The sequence below is a fragment of the Rattus rattus genome, chromosome 6, assembly GCF_011064425.1.
Source record: "Rattus rattus isolate New Zealand chromosome 6, Rrattus_CSIRO_v1, whole genome shotgun sequence".
NCBI lineage: Eukaryota > Metazoa > Chordata > Mammalia > Rodentia > Muridae > Rattus > Rattus rattus.
In genome coordinates, this window is record NC_046159.1 from 113,710,960 (window position 1) to 113,725,460 (window position 14,501).

General features: G+C 36.8%; 1 pseudogene; it reads left to right on the forward strand.

Moving 5' to 3' along the window:
- The first annotated feature begins 12,979 nt into the window (after positions 1–12,979).
- On the forward strand, positions 12,980–13,612 carry LOC116904427 (annotated as a pseudogene).
- The last annotated feature ends 889 nt before the right edge of the window (positions 13,613–14,501 follow it).

Here is a 14,501-nt window from a genome sequence, read left to right on the forward strand (position 1 = left end):
AAATGTGTCTATGTGCAAATACTTATGAATGTCATATGTGTATATGGGTGACCATTAGTGAGTAATATATATATATATATATATATACATAAATAGTAAATATGTACTAAATTTGGTAAGAAATATAACTACATTTATGTATTAAGTAAAAACGCTGCTGTCAGAACTATGCATTTTCTTTTAATTAAGATGATTTCTTCTTAGGAATAATATGACCCAAAGGAATATAAAAGAAACTATTAATGCTCAATTTTAAATCTCTATGCCAACTCATGAAAAAGAAATCTTAAAATTCAGTGTTTCTGAGAATGTAAAATAGTGCAGCCTTTATGGAAATCACTGTGGATTTTTCATCTAAAAACCAAAAGTGGAATTCTCATACAACCCAGCTCCTGGGCACATGCCCAAGGGACTCTATATCTCACCACAGAGATATGTGTACATCCACATTTATTGCTGCTCAATTCGCAATTGAAAGGAGAAGAAACCAGCCCGGATGTCAATCACATGATGAATAAATTTTGAGATGTTTTGTGTTCACACAATGAATTGTATTCAGCATCAGAGAAAATGAGATTATGAAATCTGAAGGTGGAATAGATGGAAATAGAAAATATTATTTTAAGTAAAGTGATCCAGGCTCAGAGAGAAAAACTGCCACACTCTTTTTTTCTGGCACTGTCTAGCTTCTTATTTTTATGTATGTGTGTAATTGTGTTGCAGTGGCTATTGGTAGAGGCCAGGAAACTCAAGGTGTCACAGGAAGAGAATAAAGATGTCTTAAGAGAGGAGAGAGGGGTGGATGATGAAACCATGTGATATGTGACATGAAAATGGAAGGGAGATTCTTAAAGTGGAAGATTCCAAGTAAGTGTGGGGACAAGGACATGGGGAGTTAAATCCAAAGCAGGGAGAGCAACCAAAACTAAACGTGCATGAAAACCTCATTGCTTTCACAACAATTGTAGGCAAAATTTTCAGAGGTGGCACGCGTGCGCGTGCACACACACACACACACACACACACACACACACACACACACACACACACACAATGTCAAATCCAAACCAACCTTACTAATTCAAGGGCAAAATTCATTATCTCTATTATCCCAGCAGGTTTGGTGGTTTCTTTGTGAGGGCCACATGCTTTTTTCTGTTGGCTTGTCACTCTGAGTGTTCACACTTATACCCACCACCCTGGCATTGATCATGCTATTGTTTGAGAGCATTGTGCTTTTCAAATGGATGTGTGTGGGGTCACGCTTAGGCCATGGTCAGCCGCCATAATAATTACAATGGCTGTTATTCAGTGAAAGCTTTTTTGGCGGGTTGCCACCAGAAGGCTACAACTTGGATTCAAAGTTTATTTTCATTAAGCTGTTGGGGCTTGCCATTCTGTTTAAAATGAGATTTAAATCCAGCATAAAAAACTAATGTAAGCATTACACAAACCCACGGCTATAGAGTGTGTTCCTGAATTCATCTTAAAAATTCAACTAATTATCTTAAAGACTGGCCCAAATCTGGACATTATCTGTATGTTTATTTCTGATGTGTATTATTAACATATACATAAAATATGGTGTATTTTCTCTTTTTTGTAAAATTAACTCTTATTCATTAATTTTAGTGTGTGTGTGTGTGTGTGTGTGTGTGTGTGTGTGTGTGTCTGTGAGTATACCGCACATGAGAGCAGTGTGTAAGGTTACCAGATGGCGTCAGATCTTCTAGGATTGGAGATAAGACATGAGAGCCACCCACATGACTGCTGGGGAACCAATTTGTCACTTTTGGAAGAGCACCAAGTGCTCTTACTCACTGCAGCCGTCTCTCGGTCCAAAATATGACATGTTTTAGAGCTGGATATTTTTATGAACAGCAAAATTTATAATACTATATATCATTTGATCTTTATTTTGCTATAAAGACAAACAGAAAATAAACAATATGAGGTCTAGAAAGGGTATTTCCTTATTGTAGCAACATTCTCTTTATTTTGTAGTGAACTATATCTGTTATAGAAGATCTTCTGATAAAAGTCATTTTTTAAAGAAAAGCTGACTATACTTTAGAAACCTCTTTCATGGAGTAAAACAGTTTTTTTCTTTACAATGTTTTTAATGCAATACATTTTTGTCATAGTCTTTCCCTTCACCCCACTCCTCCTGGATCCTTCCACTTCCTTCTTTAGAATCAGTTAAAAGTATTTCCTGGGTTAATTCTACTTTGATATTATACTACAAATCAATATGAAATTAACTGTACAGTGACACTTTGCTTCTTATTGATTATATACACCATTTCTAGGAAGACATTTAGCCATCAATTTAGGAAATATATATGTCATGGTTTGTCAATGATACCTAAATAAATTTTTCTTAATCTTTTTCTTAATATATGTACCTGCGCAATGTCAAACGAGAGGAGCTATGAAATGATACCAATAGTCTAATAGAGAAAGTTTTGCTCACATGCAGTTTACAGGTGTTACAAGATCATGGACTTAATAAATCTTTTTTATTACAGTCATATTGCAATTTAAGACATCTTTTTCAGAGAAGATAGAAGTAGAATAGTCTTTATGAGTTAATAGCTTAATGATATGAGAATTATACATTCAGTTAGGTTAATTTAGTAGCAATAACTCCAGTATTCTATTGTCTCTATTCTTCTTCATTATTTCACATACTCAGAAGACAGGTTTATGAGTGTTCTTACAGCAAAAAAAAAAGGGGGCAAATATTTATGTTTGTACATGTGTTAATCACCCATATTTGATTTTCAGGAAATATATACACACATTGTCTACATGTTATATTGTACCCCACACATAAGTGAAGTAATTATGTGTCAGCAAAGAGAATCTTCAGTATATATTGCTGCTTTCAAATGCCAATAAATATCATGGGCCTATGTCTTCTTGCTGGGAAGAGAGCAACAGCAACAACGCAAAGCAAGGCTTTTCCTTCCTTGTATCGAAGCCATTTATATATACCCTGTGTTGTTTGTTTGTATGAGTCCAAAAGAAGACATTTATATATACCCTGTATTGTTTGTTTGTATGAGTCCAAAACCTTACAGTAAAAAGAGCTTCAATCTAAATGACACATACGTGTGTGCGCTTGTAAATATGCATAGGAGATCTATACAAAATACAGGAAGTTGACTGACCTCAATGACTCAGTGTCTTTATCTGAAACATGGTGCTGATAAAAATGAAACCGAGCTGGTAGTTTTGAATATTTTTTTTCCATCTTTATTAATTTGGGTGTTTCTTATTTACATTTCGATTGTTATTCCCTTTCCCAGTTTCCAGGCCAACATCCCCCTAACCCCCTCCCAGTCCCCTTCTCTATGGGTGTTCCCCTCCCCTTCCTCACCCCATTATCACCCTCCTCCCAACAATCAAGTTCACTGGGGGATCAGTCTTGCAGGACCAAAGGCTTCCCCCTTCCACTGGTGCCCTTACTAGGCTGGTCTATTGCTACTTATGAGGTTGGAGCCCAGGGGTCAGTCCATGTATAGTCTTTGGCAGTGGCTTAGTCCCTGGAAGCTCTGGTTGGTTGGCATTGTTGTTCATATGTGGTCTCGAGCCCCTTCAAGCTCTTTCAGTCCTTTCTCTGATTCCTTCAACTGGTGTCCCATTCTCAGTTCAGTGTTTTGCTGTTGGCATTCGCCTACGTATTTGCCATATTCTGTCTGTGTATCTTAGGAGAGAGCTACATCTGGTTCCTGTTGGCCTGCACTTCTTTGCTTCATCCATCTTATCTAGTTTGGTGGCTGTATATGTATGGGCCACATGTGGGGCAGGCTCTGAATGGGTGTTCCTTCTGCCTCTGTTCTAAACTTTGCCTCCCCATTCCCTCCCAAGGGTATTCTTGTTCCCCTCTTAAAGAAGGAGTGAGGCATTCACATTTTGGTCATCCTTCTTGAGTTTCATGTGTTCTGTGGATCTGGGGTAATTCGAACATTTGGGCTAATATCCACTTATCAATGAGGGCATACCATGTGGGTTTTTCTGTGATTGGGTTATGTACAAGGAAACAGGAAGATGCTAGTGTGCGTAGAACTAGTATCTATTAATTGTCAAAACTGTCCAAGCACTAAGCATACATAAGATGGCATCCCATGGGTATGGTGACACCTATGAAGCATTGGGAAAGGAAGCTTGCCCACTTCCGCTTATCTTATCTTATTAATGCCATTGTTTCACTGCAAAACACACTGGCAATCCCTCTGACCTCTTCTGGACAATTCCACCACTTTCTACTCATTAGATACATGAGTAACAAGGAGTGGTGATTTTTAAACCTAGCTCTAGGGAGCTTTTTAATGCTTTGTGAAGCTCCATGACAATAAGTCATCAAGGCAGTAGGTGCTGAGAACTCTGGAGAACACAAACTAGGGCAGAGCAGCACAAAGGGGATTTTTAAACGATTGATGTTTATAGTCTGTGAAATTAAGAGTGATATGTTCAATCTCATTTGTCTATAAATGAACAAAAGAAAATCAAATTGTCATTAAGCTGCTTAAGATAATCAAATAAAAAGGCCTTACATTTAATAAATATACTAATTCATAGATATTTGGGTTACATTAACAACATATGAAATATGAAGGTTTAGAGGTGGTTTTAGCACAATAGACAACTTTCCAGAGTAAAACGACATAGCCTTGCTGTATTTGAGCTATTGCAGAAAAACTATGTATGCATATTTCAAAACATACCTCCTACAAACATAAGAATATTAGCAATAAATAACATTATAATGCTGCTCCTAAAAGAATCTCTGTTTACACATAGTTTTTGTTTGTTTGTCTGTCTGTTTGGCTCATAGTCAGAAACAAGAAACTGTCATTGAAACTGAGCAGTACCATCTCATTTAGTAGTGTTACTACTTGGAGGGCAGGACCTGATAGTACAATGATGTGTAGGAAATGTCCTTCAAAACTTAGCGTTCTCCCATTTAAAATAAGAACCAAGGGTGACAGTCCCGTGTACAGATGTTGGTTCCTCCCGACTTTAGTGATTCTGAGATATTTGCTTAGTGTCAAACAGTTGTAGTTTCTAACTGACCAATGAACGAGATATAAAGGAAACGTAATTAATTGTGGTTTGAGGACAATTTTATTAAAGTTTAAAAGGAATATTCCAGGTCAAGCAAACAAACTCTTGACAGCTCCCCAGAAGAAAGCAAAGAGATGTAAACAGACAAGCTGTTTGTTTAGCCAGCAGGATAGTCTGCCTCCAGAGGCAGGAAGCCAGGTGGCTTAGGAAAGGGCTTTAAGAAAAAGAATAAGAAAAATATTAGGGTTCAAGAAGAGACAGAAATAAAAAAGGGTTAAACTTTCCTGAGCAATTCAGACAACTGGGCAGACTTCCAAAGCTGCATGCCTGTGGTTGGGCAAAACACTGACCAAATAGAGTTTATATTTGTTGATTTCATTAGAGTGACTTTAAACTAGATTAAAATTTGGAGAAACTTGGTTCTGTTTTCTTAGAATTGCACGCTGCAAGGATGATCTGCCACTTGAGTGACAGTGACTACCAACAAGCGTTAATGTTTGACAAGTGCCAGTAGGTATAAGACATGGCGACTATTTCATTATGTTGTCATCTCGAGTGCAGAGAAAACACCGAGAGTAGCAGACCATTGTAATAATTTAATTGCTTCTTAAAGTATTATGCTATCTAAGCACACCCACTGGTAACTTTAATCTATTAAGGCTCGTTTTTCTGAAAAAATGTAAGAAAATCCTGAAACAGAAAAATATTAATTTCTATCCATTGAAAATTAAGAAAAGCCCAGTGTACACTATGAGCTACAAAAATAAATATCATGGCATGATACCCCCAAGGGTGTTTTAGTGGCACATATGCTCTGGTGATAATCAACAGCTAGCTAATTGGATTTAAGACCCATTCAGTGAGAAGGAAATCCTGCCTAATACTGGAAACGTAGCCAACTATCCAGGCTAGTAATCTTAGAGAAGAACCTACAACCATCAAGTTATAAAGCTATCACCATCTTTAGCTGCATTTTTACCCAACAGATAAGTGTAGTCCTTGCCCCTCATCAAGGAAGCATCCTTTTGCAGACACAATGACAGAAAACCGCTATCAATCAAAATGTAACCTTGAGAGCCCAGTCCTCCCCAGTGCATAGAGCAACAAAACAGCTCTCATACCTAAACCCCAGGGAATATTATGGAGGAGGTAATATTGTAGGAGTCAGAGAACCCGGGAGTTTGCTGTGGTTATGCCTCTTAGAAATGTCAGAAGGGATGCCCATAATGTTTTACCAACATGACTACCTAAATATGAAGTGAACAAAGGCAACAGCCGTAGACCTGTCAAACTGGATGGGGGAATTCCCACAGGGCATCAACTCTATACAGAGAACTACAGGCAACTAAGATGTGAAGAGTAGGAGAAATAGTCTTTCCTAGGGAAGAGCACACGAATAGTACCAAGGTGTTAGAAAAGAAAGATATTTGTTTACTTTTTCTTTATATCTTTCCATTTCTAAGTAAAGAACTATTGTACTGTTTGTCACTCAGCAAATATTTCAGAGTCACTGGTTAGAAAGCCTAACAGAGAAGCAATCTGTAATTGCCAATGGATCTGTTTTCACTGGTTCATGGGCTCCTATTTCAACAGGGAGAATCTTTAAGTTTTGAAAGACATTTTATACACTTCATTTTACTATCAAGTCCTACCCTACCCTACAACCATCAGTACAACTAAATATGATGGCATGATTCAATTTAGATGGTAGTTCCTTGCTTCTGAATAGGAAACCATTATCCAGTATTAAATGTTCAGCCCTGTAAACATACAAACAAGTTATAGGTTACAGAGTAGAAAGTTGTATTTAAGTATATAGGAATATTTATATATGCATACATACATTATATATGCATGTAACAATAATTAATGGAAAAGAGGTTGAATTTGAAAGAGACCAGGGAAAGGTATATAGGAAGGCTAGCAGGAAGGAAAGGAAAGGGAAAAGTGACGTAATTCAGGATATAGAGGCAGGCAGATCTGAATATCAGACCACCCTGGTCTACAGAGTGAGTTCCAGGGCAGCCAGGGGTAAACAGAAACCCTGTCTCAAACAACTAAAACAATCCTTCCACTAATTCTTCCATAGTCATCACTGACCTTAGTCCAATGGTTGCCTGTTAATATTTGCATCTGTCTCAGTCAACTGCTGGTGCTGGTGGTGGGGACAAGGTGGGGGTGGGTGAGCATGTGAGGGAGGTGGGAGGGTGGGTGGGGGAACACTCTCTCAGAAGCAAAGGGGAGGGGGAATGTGGTGAAGAACTCTGGGAGGGGGAGTAGGAAGGGGGGCAACATTTGAGATATAAATACATAAAATAATTTAATTTAAAAAAAGCAATACAACAAACAAAAACCAATCAAAAATGGATAAGTAGAACTGCTTTCTGTTTGTGGACATTTGTGGACACCAACATTGCTTATCTAAGGCTTTTAATCCTAACATTTATAGGAAGAGACTGGTGGATTTCTGCAAGATCCAGGCCAGACTGGTTTAAACAGTAAATTCCAGATGAGGCAAAACTTCCAATTGATACCTTGTATCAAGATAACAAAAAAATGGGTGAATTGTGTTTCTACCTCTGCCTCTCAGTGGCCAGGCCTTTAAACTAAGGTACATGTATGCTTTTAACGGTCTGGTGTGTATTTTTGTAAAATTGTTGGAGTTGTGGGATGATCCTTATCTCATCTTAAAATATTCAAGTTTTGAATAATTCTGACTAATATGTAAATTAAATAGAAGAAAATCATTATAAAATCAAACTCAAGTTCATATTGAGTTTGTAACAATCTAATGGAAGATGTATTTGCAATAAAATGATAGTCCTGGACGGAGATGGAGAAAACCATGGGAGGACAGTGAGTAAATTCTTATGTGAATGTGTACTGTTAATACACAGGACCAATCCAAGTGTCTCCAGTGCCTTAGCCCCATGGGAGTTGGAAACCCTTCCCCAGTTAAGGCTTAGAAGGACAGCAACCCCTTGCTTTGATCCCTGTACAGATGTTGACAGTGTGTGCAGAAAATTTCCATTATAGACTTCTCCCCACGGTTGTTTATAGCCTGAATACTCTTCCCCTGCAAAGACTGCTTCTACTTCAGTTATCTAAACAAGCTACCTTGCTTGTTTGTATGCAATCACTCTAGCTTCTGGTCCAGCTCTTTGCAATAACCTGACTTCCCTGTTCAAATTTAGGGTGCCAGAGCTTCTCCATCAATGCTTCTATACCTTCTCTGTGTCCAGCGGCTTCTCTCTGTCCATGTTTCTGTCCCTTTTTCATTCCTTTACTGGGCTACTTAGGTAAATCCCTGAAGCTGTCGAGAACATGGCAGAGAAAGGGGTCTGGTGATGGGGAGAGAAATCCGTTCCCATTTCAGTATATTTTAAACATACCAATGGAAAAAATACATCTAGGCTCCGCAAACAAGAGATGATTTTCATCATTTGTTTTTCTGAGTCTGGTTTAGTTGTTAAATATGTTGGTTTTCTAGCTGCATGATTCTTCTACTATAGGACAGAATTTAGTATATGAAAAACGTAATAAAATAAAATCTCATAATGTATGTATGTATGTATGTATGTCATATTTTCTTTATCATTCATCTTTTTACAGACACCAGGTCTTTGAAGTTGTTTGATTGGTTAGTATTAACCTCGTAGATCATAGGTATTAATTCTTTGTCAGATGCACAGAGAGCAAAGATGTATTTTCATCTTCCTTTAAGCAGAACCAGACAAGCAGGTGCTGACAATCACTGGCCTTGTCTCCTGCCGCATCTTCTAATGTTGCCCTACGTCCTAGCTGACCTTTGACAACAGTGCAAAGCATTGCTCTCTAGAAAACTTCCGTTTAGTTTGGCTGTGAATTGTTGCTATAAATCACAGCAAATGTACATGTTCACAGAATCAAGTGAGGACAAATGTGGAATGATAAATATTCTAGATTATAGTCCATTTCAATGTAGATGTTTCCCAAACATGTTGATATATAATTTCTTATTCATAGAGAAGCTTCCAATTTTCAGTAAAGAATGCTGTAGCACCAGTGGATATTAAGAAAATTACAATAAGTTTGAAGTACAATTTACATCACACATAGTTCTAGTTCCATGTTAATAAATGTGCTTCTCAGCAAAAAGAAACAATTCCTAATTGCATGTCTATTCTTCATCCTGGTCATATTTGGATCTGCTAGTTAAATTCATGTTTTTGCTAAATATATGGATTTTATTCAATAAATTCAACCTAATGTTGGTATCGAAAGGGGAAAGTAATCTGTCTTTCCAATTATCGAAAAGGAAAAATGTTTACAGTAAAAAGTCAATACTATAGGCATTCAGTCTGGCCTTCTTTGTTTTTTCTTTCTTTTTTTTTTCTTTCGTTTTTTGTTTTGTTTTGTATTTTTTTGTGGACTGACCATTCAATTGAACAGCCTCAAAGCTTGAACAGAGAATGGTTTTCACATTTCTTCACAGAGGAAGTGTCAGTTTGCTTTATTGCATATGTAAACGTGTAAATTAAGTAGGCAGTGCAAAAAATATACTTCCACTTATATTAAAAAGGGATGAAGTCCCATCAAAATTGTTTGTCAGTTATAGTGCTTCCTAAATGCTTAAAAATTATCCTTTCTATCTAAATAGCATGGAGAAAATATATACTGGCTAGACTGTGAACAGAGACTGTAAAAGAATAGTTTCTGTTGTCATACTCAGCACCTGTCAGTGCCTTAAAAACCACACATCTATAATAAGAACTGAAAACGTATATGCTTTTGTGAAGATGTACAAGTGTTCATTTCTCTGGGAGTATGGCCAAGAATGCAATTGCTAAGTCGGATGCTAACTGTGTGTGTTTACATTTAAAGTGCTAGGCTGTTTTCTAAAGTATCGATACCACTTTAAAATTTTAACAGTAATGTCTGAGAGGTTTGTATGTCTCAGGCAGAAAACAGATCAGATGGTCTACATAAAAGTTTCCGGAACACGGAATAGTTGATGCAATATTTTATTCTGAAGATAGATGCCTCTCATAGCCCTAATTGGCTATGCTAAGTAAGCTCAGGCAGAGGAGTTTAAGGAGAAGGAAAACAATAGCCCCACATTTAGAACGACTGCCAGCAAATTGTAGAGTCTCAGCACAGCTGATATCAAACTACCCACATGACCTTACTGAAAAACAAACAAACAAACAAACAAACAAGGAAGACAAGTATAGGCAGGCCTCACAAGATGCATATGCCTATTCCCACACACTGCTATACATTCATGGACACACACACAACATGCAATCACACGCATGTATTCTCACATACAAACTTAATCATATGTCCACAAAGGAATCACATATACATTCAATAACCCTCCATGAATATAGTTAGATGATGAAATAAAATGGTATCATGAGTTTACTTGCATAGTATCATATTCATATAAAGATATATAATAAGTGTAGATAATATATTTGGGAATAAACAGTTTATGTCAATGTAAAAGAATAAAAGAGAGGTTGGAGATTTGGCTCAGTGGTAGAGCGCTTGCCTAGCAAGCACAAGGCCCTGGGTTCGGTTCCCAGCTCAAAAAAAAAAAAAAAGAATAAAAGAAATTGAACATTGCTTTCACTTAATAGTGTTTATTTCGAGGTAGTTGGGTAGTGAGTAAATTTAGATTTACTGATTTCTTTATTGAATGATTTCAATTTATCTCAATGATATATATATTTAAATACATTCCTTCAACTTTAAATATTATAATTATGATAGTTTTATGAACAATGTGAGACAAGTGGAGCAGACATTTACTTCAGAAACACTGTTAATTATTCTAAATACAAATTTATAAATTCAAAGGTTACATGGGGTCAATCAAAGGCAGTTCCAAGAGAGAATTTCTTTCCCTGTCTCAAAAAAACATATCAAAAGATCTTCATGTGTACTCATGTTTATGAGAGGACAGAGTTAAACAGTCAGGCTTACTCTTAGACACTGTGCAAACTGGCAGTTTGGGAGACTAGGCCTAAGTTTCTGTTTCTCAGAACTGGAAAAGTTCAAAACAAGTCAATTCCAGAAAAACAAAACAAAACAAAACAAAAAAACCCAAAACCAACCAACCAACCAACCAACCAACCAAACAAACAAAAAAACCCAAAAACCCTCATACAGGCCTCATGGCCCCATCACCTAGCTTGAGCCACGAATAGTTAATCAGCAAAATTCTTGAAATCCTCTAGAGCCTTAATCAATCACAAAGATACCCCTGGAGACAGAACCAACCAACTAAGGGAAAGAAAGGTAAACTGTTACCCTAACAGGTTTTAAATTGACCTGCAAAGTACACACCTCTGTCTTCAATCCTGAAGTATGGTGGACCCTTGCATGCAAGTTCTCTGCAGAATAAATGCTTTTTGCTGTTGGATAGTGTTTGAGTCTGAGGTATCATTTTTGACAATCACAGATTTGTATAAATTGCATTTATACTTATGATAGACAAGTCTTGGAGCATCATGACCTTGAAGGGAAATCAAGTCAGTGAGGTGATCTGAGTCTGATTTCTCTTTCATACATGCTATGTCATGCATGACTTTCAGTGTCTCAGTTTCTTCAGGTCAATATCCCCATCATTAATAAGCTTGAATGAAAGCTTATGAAAAAGAGCCAATTTTTCAAACTTCTCTCTCTGCTCTATATTTTCTTCCTCGATGGTATTGTATATCACACAATTCCTGACATTGGCATTTGTAGAATAGTGATTTATTGTCAAAATGCTGTGTATCACATTTTAAAGACCAGTATCAGAAGGTAGATCGTTTCCTTGTATATGAACCATTAATTTTTCTCTCTTTATTCAACATATTATTTACAGCATGGCTGTTCAGTGAAAATTAGCATAATTAAGGGCAAATTAACTAGGAAATATAAGTGGCCACCAACATTCATTAATGCATTTTGTGAAGTATGCTTTATCAGAGTAAATTTGCTACTTAAAAACCTTTGCTTTTCATGCTTCATTTGGTCCATACTTATTAGTGAAATATTTTAATTTTTAATGGGATCCTGGAAACAGCTATTGGTATTATTCCACTACTAGAGTTAGCTCAGCAATGAAGATAGAGTATTCAAAACTATTTTTCTCAGAATTATTATTTGGCAGAGAATATATATATATATATATATATATATATATATATATCAAAATACTGCTAAAGAGGTAGAAAAACAAGGGAGGTTTCCTCTTTGCTGTGCTTTGTGCATGTTTTATGTATAGATATATAGATATTTTATTGATGATCTTTAGGTTATTACAGGGAGTGTTTGGAGCAGATACAACAGCAAAGTCAATAGTGACAGAGAGCCTGGGGTCACGTGAATAGATTTGTTGCCTTGATCTTTAGCTCCAAATGCCTGGTCCTACTTTGTCATAGTGAAAGCAAGTGTACTTATTCATAAATACAGCAAGGCACAGGAACATATAATTTTGTTGTAACAATAGTAACAATTAACACCTCAAAGTCTGGATGTAATTTGTGAGTCCACATTATCTCTGTTTAATCTAAAGATGACGCTGTCTCCATGTTAATACCATGGCTGTATTGCCCATATTTTCTCTAACCATTTCCTCAGCACAACCAATCCCTGTTCCTTTGGCGTGTTCATGCTGAGAAATTATTTACAACTGCAAATTAATAAAGGAGCTGAGTAAGTTAAATATAGATAGGTTATAGACTTAGTTGATCTTATCGAGAAGAATGGAAAGAATTGTTAAAGGTTGAGCTTAATATTATAATGTCCTTTTCTATTCAATGGCAATGGATAACATTGTCAGTATATCTACTTCATGTGCATGGCCTTAAACAGTTGCATTGTAAGCATGCCAGTTTGCCTTTATTCATCTTTCTCTGGTGGTTTTATTCAAGACATGGGTCCTGCTGAAGCTGGAGTTGTTTTGGCTTATAATAAGAACCAACAAATTAAAATCCAACCAGGCACTCTCATCTATGAATGCAACTCAAGTTGCCGATGTGGACTTCATTGTCCCAATAGAATTGTACAAAAAGGCACACAATATTCCCTGTGCATCTTTAGAACTAGCAATGTCTGTGGCTTGGGTGTAAAAACCCTTGCGAAGATTAAAAGAATGCGTTTTGTCATGGAGTATGTTGGAGAGGTGATCACAAGTGAAGAGGCTGAGAGACAGGACAGCTCTATGACAGCAAAGGGATCACCTACCTTTTTGATCTGGACTATGAGTCTCATGAGTTCACAGTGGATGTGGCTCGATATGGAAATGTATCTCATTTTGTGAACCATAGTTGTGACCCAAATCTTCAGATGTTTAGTGTTTTCACCAATAACCTTGATACTTGGCTTCCCAGAATAGCATTGTTCTCTACAAGGACCATAAAGGCTGGAGAAGAGCTGACTTTTGACTTTCGAATGAAAGGTTCTGGAGAACTGTCTTCAGACTCTATTGACCACAGCCCTGCCAAAGAAATGGGTCAGAACCCAATGTAAATGTGGAGCTGAGATGTGCAGAGGTTACCTCAACTGAAATTTCAGGAAGTGGAGCTCACGTTGTTTTTTTGTTTTGTTTTTTTTTTGTTGTTGTTATTGTTTTGTTTTGTTTTGTTTTATTTTCTAGCAACTGAAAAAATATTTGGGACTCCTTTCTATTACCTATGTACTGTATTATATGATGTTAATGTACAATTCATGGTTCAAGATATTTGCCTATTATATTATTATTGATTCTGAAAAGGACTGCAGGGTCACTTAAACAACATGGTGGTTACATGGGAAGTGAACTATATAAACCACTTGCTTACTCGAGAGTCGGAGTAGACAGCTGTCCCTTTAGTGTTGGAAAGTGAGTCGACCACAGCTATTATAGAGCCTTTTACCCCACCTCAAGCAGAAAATTCTCTTTAGGCAAAATGTATAAATTTTATTTTTTTACTATATTGTTTCTGTTTAATACTCACTGATCTTCTATCAGAGACAAATAAGTGACACTGAATTTTTTTTTACTGTATTTTCTACTTTTACATTAAAACATTGGCATCTTCATGATATATTTTAGGTGTAAAAATGTGAAATATTTACTTTTAGCTTGATCTTAATTTGAAGCAATAGATACCATTACAAAGGTTGTATGTCTAAACCTGAAATTCTTTTTTTTTTTGTTTTTTTGAATTTCTTTTTTTTTATTTTTTTATTTTTTTATTATTATTAACTTGAGTATTTCTTATATACATTTCGAGTGTTATTCCCTTTCCCGGTTTTCGGGCAAACATCCCCCTCCCCCTCCCCTCCCCTTCCTTATGGGTGTTCCCCTCCCAACCCTCCCCCTTGCTTCCCTCTGCCCAACAGTCTAGTTCACTGGGGGTTCAGTCTTAGCAGGACCCAGGGCTTCCCTTCCACTGGTGCTCTTACTAGGATAT